Source organism: Arachis stenosperma, chromosome 3 (assembly GCF_014773155.1).
Source record: "Arachis stenosperma cultivar V10309 chromosome 3, arast.V10309.gnm1.PFL2, whole genome shotgun sequence".
In the NCBI taxonomy this organism is placed as follows: Eukaryota; Viridiplantae; Streptophyta; class Magnoliopsida; order Fabales; family Fabaceae; genus Arachis; species Arachis stenosperma.
In genome coordinates this window covers 20,879,079-20,889,628 of record NC_080379.1, presented here as the reverse complement: position 1 = coordinate 20,889,628, position 10,550 = coordinate 20,879,079, and the positions used below count along the sequence as shown (strand labels likewise).

Sequence of the window (10,550 nt, the reverse complement as noted above, 5' to 3'; positions counted from 1 at the left end):
ACTCCATCTTTGTGGTGGAAAGAACTTTGCCAAGAAGGCATTGACTAGCTTTTCCCAAGAGTCCAGGCTTTCTTTAGGTTGAGAATCTAACCATATTCTAGCTCTGTCTCTTACAGCAAAAGGGAATAGCATCAGTCTATAGACCTCAGGGTTAACCCCATTAGTCTTGACTGTGTCACAGATTTGCAAGAATTCAGCTAAAAACTGATGAGGATCTTCCATTGGAAGTCCATGGAACTTGCAATTCTGTTGCATTAGAGAAACTAATTGAGGCTTAAGCTCAAAGTTGTTTGCTCCAATGGCAGGGATAGAGATGCTTCTCCCATAGAAGTCGGGAGTAGGTGCAGTAAAGTCACCCAGCACCTTCCTTGCATTGTTGGCATTGTTGTTGTTTTCGGCTGCCATGGGTTCTTTTTCTTTGAAGAATTCGGTCAGGTCCTCTAAAGAGAGTTGTGCTTTGGCTTCTCTTAGCTTTCTCTTCAAGGTCCTTTCGGGTTCAGGATCAGCTTCAACAAGAATGCCTTTGTCTCTGCTCCTGCTCATATGAAAGAGAAGAGAAAAAGAAAATGTGGAATCCTCTATGTCACAGTATAGAGATTCCTTGAAATGTCAGAGGAAAAGAGAAATAGAAAGAAGAAGGAGAAGAAGAATTCGAACTTTAATTAGATAAGGTTCGAATTGTGCATTTAGAAGGAGTGGTACTCCATAAATAGAAGGATGTGAGAAGGAGGAAGAGGATTTTCGAAAATTCAATTAAAAGATTTGAAAACATTTTGAAAATTTGACTGATAATTTTCGAAAATTGAAAGTGGAAGAGAAATCAAGTGATTTTTGAAAAGATTTTGAAATTAGAAACTAAAAAGATTTGATTGAAAACTAATTTGAAAAAGATATGATAAAAAAAATATGATTGAAAGGTTATTGTCTTAAAAAGATGTGATTGAGAAGATATGATTTGAAAACCATTTTAAAAGATATGTTTTGAAAATTATTTTAAAAGATTTGATTTGGAAAATTAGTGACTTGCCTAACAAGAAAAGATATGATTCAGACATAAAACCTTCCTTAACAGAAAGGGCAAAAAATGTTCAATCAAATCATTAATTGTTAGTAAGTATCTTTGAAAAAGGAAAGAAATTGATTTTGAAAACATTTGATTGAAAAGATATGATTTGAAAAAGATTTGATTTTGAAAAACTTTGAAAAAAATTGATTTGAAAACAAAATCTTCCCCCTAGCACCATCCTGGCGTTAAACGCCCAGAATGGTATACATTCTGGCGTTTAACGCCCAAAATGCTACCTTTTTGGGCGTTAAACGCCCAACCAGGTGCCCTGGCTGGCGTTTAAACGCCAGTCTGCCTTCTTCACTGGGCATTTTTGAATGCTCAGCTTTTTCTGTATAATTCCTCTGCAGTGTGTTCTGAATCTTCAATCCCTTGTATCATTGACTTGAAAAGACACAAATTAAAAATATTTTTGGATTTTTAATAATTAAAATGCAACAAGAATCAAATAACAATGCATGCAAGACACCAAACTTAGCAGTTTGTATACTACTGACACTAATGAACTGAAAATGCATATGAGACACACAAAATACTCAAGTCAATAGAATTCAAAGATCAGAGCAAGTGAATCATCAAGAACATCTTGAAGATCACTAAGACATATGAATGCACACAATTGACACCAAACTTAGGATGAGACACTAGACTCAAACAAGAAATATTTTTGAATTTTATGATTTTTTTAATTTTTTTAATTTTTTTTTTTTTGTGTTTTTCGAAAACTAAGTGGAAAAAGAAGGTATCAAAATTCTTAATGAGAATTCCAGGAATCAGTGCAATGCTAGTCTAAGACTCCGGTCCAGGAATTAGACATGGCTTCACAGCCAGCCAAGCTTCCAAAGAAAGCTTCGGTCCAAAACACTAGACATGACCAAAGGTCAGCCAAGCCTTAGCAAATCACTGCTCCAAAAGCAAGATTGATACGAAATCAACAAGCTCTTGTGGTGATAAGTTGAAACCTCGGTCCAATCAGATTAGACATGGCTTCTCAGCCAGCCAGATTTCAACAAATCATCATGAAACTCTAGAATTCATCTTCAAGAATTTCGAAAAAAAATACCTAATCTAAGCAACAAGATGAACCGTCAGTTGTCCAGCCTGAACAATCCCGGGCAATAACACCAAAAAGTTGATGTTGTTGCCGGATCTTGGCACTGATGTTACCAAAGGCTTGCTCAAAACTAAAACAATCCCCGGCAATGGCGCCAAAAACTTGGTGCGCGAAATTGTGAACTATACTTTTTCACAACTCTCATAATCCCTGGTAATGGCTCCAAAAACTTGGTGCGCTCAATACCATGGCATTACACAACTTCGCACAACTAACCAGCAAGTGCACTGGGTCGTCCAAGTAATAAACCTTACGTGAGTAAGGGTCGATCCCACGGAGATTGTTAGTATTGAAGCAAGCTATGGTCATCTTGTAAATCTTAGTCAGGCAAACTCAGATATATATGGTGATGAACGAAAATATAAAAGATAAAGATAGTGATACTTATGTAATTCATTGGTAGGAACTTCAGATAAGCGCATGAAGATGCCTTCCCTTCCGTCTCTCTGCTTTCCTACTGTCTTCATCCAACCCTTCTTACTCCTTTCCATGGCAAGCTCGTATAGGGTCTCACTGTTGTCAGCAGCTACCTCCATCCTCGCAGTGAAAGCTAATGCACACACTCTGTCACAGTGCTGCCAATCACGGTGTGGTTCCCTCCCCTACCGGAATAGAATAACTCTTTGCGTCTGTCACTAACGCCCAGTAGGTTACAGGTTTGAAGCACGTCACAGTCATTCAATCATTGAATCCTACTCAGAATACCACAGACAAGGTTAGACCTTCCGGATTCTCTTGAATGCTGCCATCAGTTCTTGCCTATACCACGAAGACTCTGATCTCACGGAATGGTTGGCTCGTTTGTCAGGCGAGCACTCGGTTGTCAGGCGATCAACCATGCATCGTGCAATCATGAATCCAAGAGATATTCACCAAGCCTCAAATGCTTGTAGAACAAGAGTGGTTGTCAGTCACTTTGTTCATGAGTGAGAATGGTGATGGGCGTCAATCATCACCTTCATCATGTGAAGAACAAGTGATATCTTGGATAAAGAACAAGCGGAATTTGAATGAAAGAACAATAGTAATTGCATTAATACTCGAGGTACAGCAGAGCTCCACACCTAATCTATGGTGTGTAGAACTCCACCGTTGAAAATACATAAGCATAAGGTCTAGGCATGGCCGAATGGCCAGCCTCCCAATGATCTAAGAACTAAAATGTCCAAAGATGATCTAGAGATCTAAAAGTGATCAAAGATTCTTATACAATAGTAAAAGGTCCTACTTATAAGAAACTAGTAGCCTAGGGTGTACAGAAATGAGTAAATGACATAAAAATCCTCTTCCGGGCCCTTGGTGTGTGCTTGGGCTGAGCAATGAAGCAATTTCGTGTAGAGACTCTTCTTGGAGTTAAACGCCAGCTTTGGTGGCAGTTTGGGCGTTTAACTCCCATTTGGGTGCCAGTTCCAGCGTTTAACGCTGGGATTCCTTGAGGTGACTTTGAACGCCGGTTTGGGCCATCAAATCTTGGGCAAAGTATGGACTATTATATATTGCTGGAAAGCCCAGGATGTCTACTTTCCAACGCCGTTGAGAGCGCGCCAATTGGGCTTTTGTAGCTCCAGAAAATCCGCTTCGAATGCAGGGAGGTCAGAATCCAACAGCATCTGCAGTCCTTTTGAGTCTCTGGATCAGATTTTTGCTCAGGTCCCTCAATTTCAGCCAGAAAATACCTGAAATCACAGAAAAACACACAAACTCATAGTAAAGTCCAGAAAAGTGAATTTTAACTAAAAACTAATAAAAATATACTAAAAACTAACTATATCATATCAAAAACATACTAAAAACAATGCCAAAAAGTATACAAATTATCCGCTCATCAGGCTATAACCTCATGAACTTCTACTTCTTCTCCAATCATGATGCTATGAATCATGATGGCCCGGTCTAGAGTAACTTCGGACCGGTTGCTAGTGGGAATGATTGAGCGTTGGATAAACTCCAACCATCCTCTAGCCACGGGCTTGAGGTCATGCCTTCTTAGTTGAACCGGCTTTTCTCTTGAATCTCTCTTCCATTGGGTGCCCTCTTCACAAATGTCAGTGAGGACTTGGTCCAACCTTTGATCAAAGTTGACCCTTCTTTGTGTAAGGATGTTCATCTCCTTGCATCATGGGCAAGTTGAATGCCAACCTCACATTTTCCGGACTAAAATCTAAGTATTTCCCCCGAACCATTGTAAGCCAATTCTTTGGGTTCGGGTTCACACTTTGATCATGGCTCTTGGTGATCCCATGCATTGGCATAGAACTCTTGAACCATTAAGATTCCGACTTGTTGAATGGGGTTGGTGAGAACTTTCCAACCTCTTCTTCGAATCTCATGTCGGATCTCCGGATATTCACTCTTTTTGAGTTTGAAAGGGACCTCGGGGATCACCTTCTTCAAGGCCACAACTTCATAGAAGTGGTCTTGATGCACCCTTGAGATGAATCTCTCCATCTCCCATGACTCGGAGGTGGAAGCTTTTGCCTTTCCTTTCCTCTTTCTAGAGGTTTCTCCGGCCTTGGATGCCATAAATGGTTATGGAAAAACGAAAAGCAACGCTTTTACCACAACCAAACTTAAAAGGTTTGCTCGTCCTCGAGCAAAAGAAGAAAGAATAGAGGAGAAGAAGAAGAAAATGGAGGAGATGGAGGAGGTTGTGTGGTTCGGCCAAAAGGGGGAAGAAGTAGTGTTTAGGGTGTGTGAAAATGAAGGAGTGAAGATGGGTTTATATAGGGGTGAAGGGAGGGGTAGGGTTCAGCCATTATGGGAGGGAAAGTGGTTTGAATTTGAATGGTAAGGTAGGTGGGGTTTTATGAAGGATGGATGTGAGTGGTGAAGAGAAAGATGGGATTTGATAGGTGAAGAGTTTTTGGAGAAGAGGTATTGAGGTGATTGGTGAATGGGTGAAGAAGAAAGAGGGTGGTGGGGTTGGTGGGGATCCTGTGGGATCCACAGATCCTGAGGTGTCAAGGAAAAGTCATCCCTGCACCAAATGGCATGCAAAAATGCGTTTTGAGCCAATTCTGGCGTTAAACGCCGGGCTGGTGCCCATTTCTGGCGTTTAACACCAGGTTCTTGCCCTTTCCTGGCGTTTAACGCCAGTCTGGTGCCCTTTTCTGGCGTTAAACGCCCAGAATGGTGCCAGACAAGGCGTTAAACGCCCAACTACTACTCTTACTGGCGTTTAAACGCCAGCAAGGCCTTCCTCCAGGGTGTGCTATTTTTCTTCCTGTTTTTCACTCTGTTTTTGCTTTTTTAATTGATTTTGTGACTTCTCATGATCATCAACCTACAGAAAACATAAAATAACAAAGGAAAATAGATAAATATAACATTGGGTTGCCTCCCAACAAGCGCTTCTTTAATGTCAGTAGCTTGACAGAGGGCTCTCATTGAGCCTCACAAATGCTTAGAGCAATGTTGGAACCTCCCAATGCCAAACTTAGAGTTTGAATGTGGGGGTTCAACACCAAACTTAGAGTTTGGTTGTGGCCTCCCAACACCAAACTTAGAGTTTGACTGTGGGGGCTCTGTTTGGCTCTGATTTGAGAGAAGCTCTTCATGCTTCCTCTCCATGGTGACAGAGGGATATCCTTGAGCCTTAAACACAAAGGATTCTTCATTCACTTGAATGATCAGTTCACCTCCATCAACATCAATCACAGCCTTAGCTGTGGCTAGGAAGGGTCTGCCAAGGATGATGGATTCATCCATGCATTTCCAAGTCTCTATGACTATGAAATCAGTAGGGATGTAATGGTCTTCAATTTTCACCAAAACATCCTCTACAAGTCCATAAGCTTATTTTCTTGAATTGTCTGCCATCTCTAGTGAGATTCTTGCAGCTTGTACCTCAAAGATCCCTAGCTTCTCCATTACAGAGAGAGGCATGAGGTTTACACTTGACCCTAGGTCACACAGAGCCTTCTTGAAGGTCATGGTGCCTATGGTACAAGGTATTGAAAACTTCCCAGGATCTTGTCTCTTTTGAGGTAATTTCTGCCTAGACAAGTCATCCAGTTCTTTGGTGAGCAAAGGGGGTTCATCCTCCCAAGTCTCATTACCAAACAACTTGTCATTTAGCTTCATGATTGCTCCAAGGTATTTAGCCACTTGCTCTTCAGTGACATACTCATCCTCTTCAGAGGAAGAATACTCATCAGAGCTCATGAATGGCAGAAGTAAGTCCAGTGGAATCTCTATGGTCTCATTTTGAGCCTCAGATTCCCATGGTTCCTCATTAGGGAACTCATTAGAGGTCAGTGCACGCCCATTGAGGTCTTCCTCAGTGGCGTTCACTGCCTCTTCCTCCTCTCCAAATTCGGCCATGTTGATGGCCTTGCACTCTCCTTTTGGATTTTCTTCTGTATTGCTTGGAAGAGTACTAGGAGGGAGTTCAGTAACTTTCTTGCTCAGCTTTCCCACTTGTGCCTCCAAGTTCCTAATGGAGGACCTTGTTTCAGTCATGAAACTTTGAGTGGTTTTGATTAGATCAGAGACCATGGTTGCTAAGTCAGAGTGGTTCTTCTTAGAATTCTCTGTCTGTTGCTGAGAAGATGATGGAAAAGGCTTGCCATTGCTAAACCTGTTTCTTCCACCATTATTGTTGTTGAAACCTTGTTGAGGTCTCTCTTGATTCTTCCATGAGAAATTTGGATGATTTTTCCATGAAGAATTATAGGTGTTTCCATAGGGTTCTCCCATGTAATTCACCTCTTCCATTGAAGGGTTCTCAGGATCATAAGCTTCTTCTTCAAATGAAGCATCCTTAGTACTGCTTGGTGCATTTTGCATTCCAGACAGACTTTGAGAAATCAAATTGACTTGCTGAGTCAATATTTTATTCTGAGCCAGAATGGCATTCAGAGTATCAATCTCAAGAACTCCTTTCTTCTGATTAGTCCCATTGTTCACAGGATTCCTTTCAGAAGTGTACATGAATTGGTTATTTGCAACCATTTCAATTAGTTCTTGAGCTTCTGTAGGCGTCTTCTTCAGATGAAGAGATCCTCCAGCAGAGCTATCTAAAGACATCTTGGATAGTTCAGACAGACCATCATAGAAAATACCTATGATGCTCCATTCAGAAAGCATGTCAGAAGGACATTTTCTGATCAATTGTTTGTATCTTTCCCAAGCTTCATAAAGGGATTCACCTTCCTTCTGCCTGAAGGTTTGGACTTCCACTCTAAGCTTACTCAATTTTTGAGGTGGAAAGAACTTTGCCAAGAAGGCATTGACTAGCTTTTCCCAAGAGTTCAGGCTGTCTTTAGGTTGTAAGTCCAACCATATTCTAGCTCTGTCTCTTACAGCAAAAGGGAATAGCATAAGTCTGTAGACCTCAGGGTCAACCCCATTAGTCTTGACAGTGTCACAGATTTGCAAGAATTCAGCTAAAAACTGATGAGGATCTTCCAATGGAAGTCCATGGAACTTGCAATTCTGTTGCATTAGAGAAACTAATTGAGGTTTAAGCTCAAAGTTGTTTGCTCCAATGGCAGGGATAGAGATGCTTCTCCCATAGAAGTCGGGAGTAGGTGCAGTAAAGTCACCAAGCACCTTCCTTGCATTGTTGACATTGTTATTGTTTTCGGCTGCCATGGTTTCTTCTTCTTTGAAGATTTCTGTTAGGTCCTCTACAGAGAGTTGTGCCTTAGCTTCTCTTAGCTTTCGCTTCAAGGTCCTTTCAGGTTCAGGGTCAGCTTCAACAAGAATGCCTTTGTCTTTGTTCCTGCTCATATGAAAGAGAAGAGAACAAGAAAATGTGGAATCCTCTATGTCACAGTATAGAGATTCCTTGAGGTGTCAGAGAAGAAGAAAATTAGAAGGAAGAGGTAGAAGAATTCGAACTTAATCAGATAGAGTTCGAATTGTGCATTGAGAAGGAGTGGTACTCCATAAATAGAAGGATGTGAGAAGAGGGGAAGAAAGTTTCGAAATTTAAGTGAAAGATTTTGAAAATATTTTGAAAAACTTTAATTGATTTTCGAAAACCAAGAGTGGGAAAAAAATCAAGTAATTTTTGAAAAAGATTTTGAAATTAGAAATCAAAAAGATATGATTGAAAACTATTTTTGAAAAAGATGTGATTAAAAAGATATGATTGAAAAGATATGATTTGAAAAACAATTTAAAAAGATTTGATTTTAAAAATTAATGACTTGCCTAACAAGAAAAGATATGATTCAAACATTAAACCTCTCTCAACAGAAAAGGCAACATACTTGAAATGTTCAATCAAATCATTAATTGTTAGCAAGTATCTTTGAAAAAGGAAAGAAATTGATTTTGAAAAAGATTTGATTGAAAAGATATGATTTGATTTTGAAAAAATTTTGAAAACTTGAAAAAAAATTGATTTGAAAACAAAATCCTCCCTCTTGTGCCATCCTGGCGTTAAACGCCCAGAATGATGCACATTCTGGCGTTTAACGCCCAATGCACTACCTTTTTGGGCGTTAAACGCCCAACCAGGCACCCTGGCTGGCGTTTAAACGCCAGTCTGTCCTTCTTCACTGGGCGTTTTGAACGCCCAGCTTTTTCTGTGTAATTCCTCTGCTGCATGTTCTGAATCTTCAGTTCCCTGTACTATTGACTTGAAAATAGAACCAAGATCAAATAAACAATGCATGCAAGACACCAAACTTAAAATAAGACACTAGACTCAACAAGAAACATAAAATCTTTTTTTGGTTTTTTATGATTTTGTAAATTTTTTGTGCTTTTTCGAAAATTATATGAAAATAGAAAATAAAGGTTTCAGAATTCTTAATTTGGATTCCAGGAATCATTGCAATGCTAGTCTAAGACTCCGGTCTAGGAATTAGACATGGCTTCACAGCCAGCCAAGCTTTCAAAGAAAGCTTCGGTCCAAAACACTAGACATGGCCAATGGCCAGCCAAGCCTTAGCAGATCATTGCTCCAATAGCAAGATTGATAGAAATCAACAAGCTCTTGTGATGATAAGTTGAAACCTCGGTCCAATAATATTAGACATGGCTTCTCAGCCAGCCAGATTCCAACAAATCACCATGAAACTCTAGAATTCATTTTTAAAGAAATTTTGAAAAAAAAATTACCTAATCTAAGCAACAAGATAAACCGTCAGTTGTCCATACACAAAACAATCCCCGGCAACGGCGCCAAAAACTTGGTGCATGAAATTGTGATCATCAATGGCGCCATCAACATGGTACGCTCATTGCAATCTCAACTCTTTATCACAACTCCGCACAACTAACCAGCAAGTGCACTGGGTCGTCCAAGTAATAAACCTTACGCGAGTAAGGGTCGATCCCACGGAGATTGTTGGTATGAAGCAAGCTATGGTCACCTTGTAAATCTTAGTCAGGCAGACTCAAATGGTTATGGATGATATATGAATAAAACATAAAGATAAAGATAGAGATACTTATGTATTCCATTGGTGAGAACTTCAGATAAGCATATGAAGATGCTTTGTCCCTTCCGTCTCTCTGCTTTCCTACTGTCTTCATCCAATCCTTCTTACTCCTTTCCATGGCAAGCTTATGCAAGGGTTTCACCGTTGTTAGTGGCTACCTCCCATCCTCTCAGTGGAAATGTTCAACGCACCCTGTCACGGCACGGCTATCCATCTGTCGGTTCTCAATCAGGCCGGAATAGAATCCAGTGATTCTTTTGCGTTTGTCACTAACGCCCCGCCCTCAGGAGTTTGAAGCACATCACAGTCATTCAATCATTGAATCCTACTCAGAATACCACAGATAAGGTTTAGACCTTCCGGATTCTCTTGAATGCCGCCATCAGTTCTTGCCTATACCACGAAGACTCTGATCTCACGGAATGGCTGGCTCGGTTGTCAGGCGGGCGCTCGGTTGTCAGGCGATCAACCATGCGTCGTGTATCAGGAATCCAAGAGATATTCACTCAATCTAAGGTAGAACGGAGGTGGTTGTCAGTCACACGTTCATGGGTGAGAATGATGATGAGTGTCACGGATCATCACATTCATCAAGTTGAAGAACAAGTGATATCTTGGAACAAGAACAAGCTGAATTGAATAGAAGAACAATAGTAATTGCATTAATACTCGAGGTACAGCAGAGCTCCACACCTTAATCTATGGTGTGTAGAAACTCCACCGTTGAAAATACATAAGAACAAGGTCTAGGCATGGCCATGAGGCCAGCCCCCCCAATGATCTAAGAACTAGATGTCCAAAGATGATCTAGAGATCTAAAGTGATCAAAAGATGAAAATACAATAGTAAAAGGTCCTATTTATAGGGAACTAGTAGCTTAAGAATTACAAAGATGAGTAAATGACATAAAAATCCACTTCCGGGCCCACTTGGTGTGTGCTTGGGCTGAGCAATGAAGCATTTTCGTGTAGAG

At 40.4% G+C, this 10,550-nt stretch overlaps 1 non-coding gene across 1 annotated transcript; it reads left to right on the top strand.

Annotated features, from left to right (window-relative positions):
- Positions 1–7,262: 7,262 nt before the first annotated feature.
- LOC130971766 (small nucleolar RNA R71) lies at positions 7,263–7,370 on the top strand. The gene has a single exon (XR_009082976.1). It is a non-coding gene; the product is annotated as a small nucleolar RNA R71 (small nucleolar RNA).
- Positions 7,371–10,550: the final 3,180 nt, after the last annotated feature.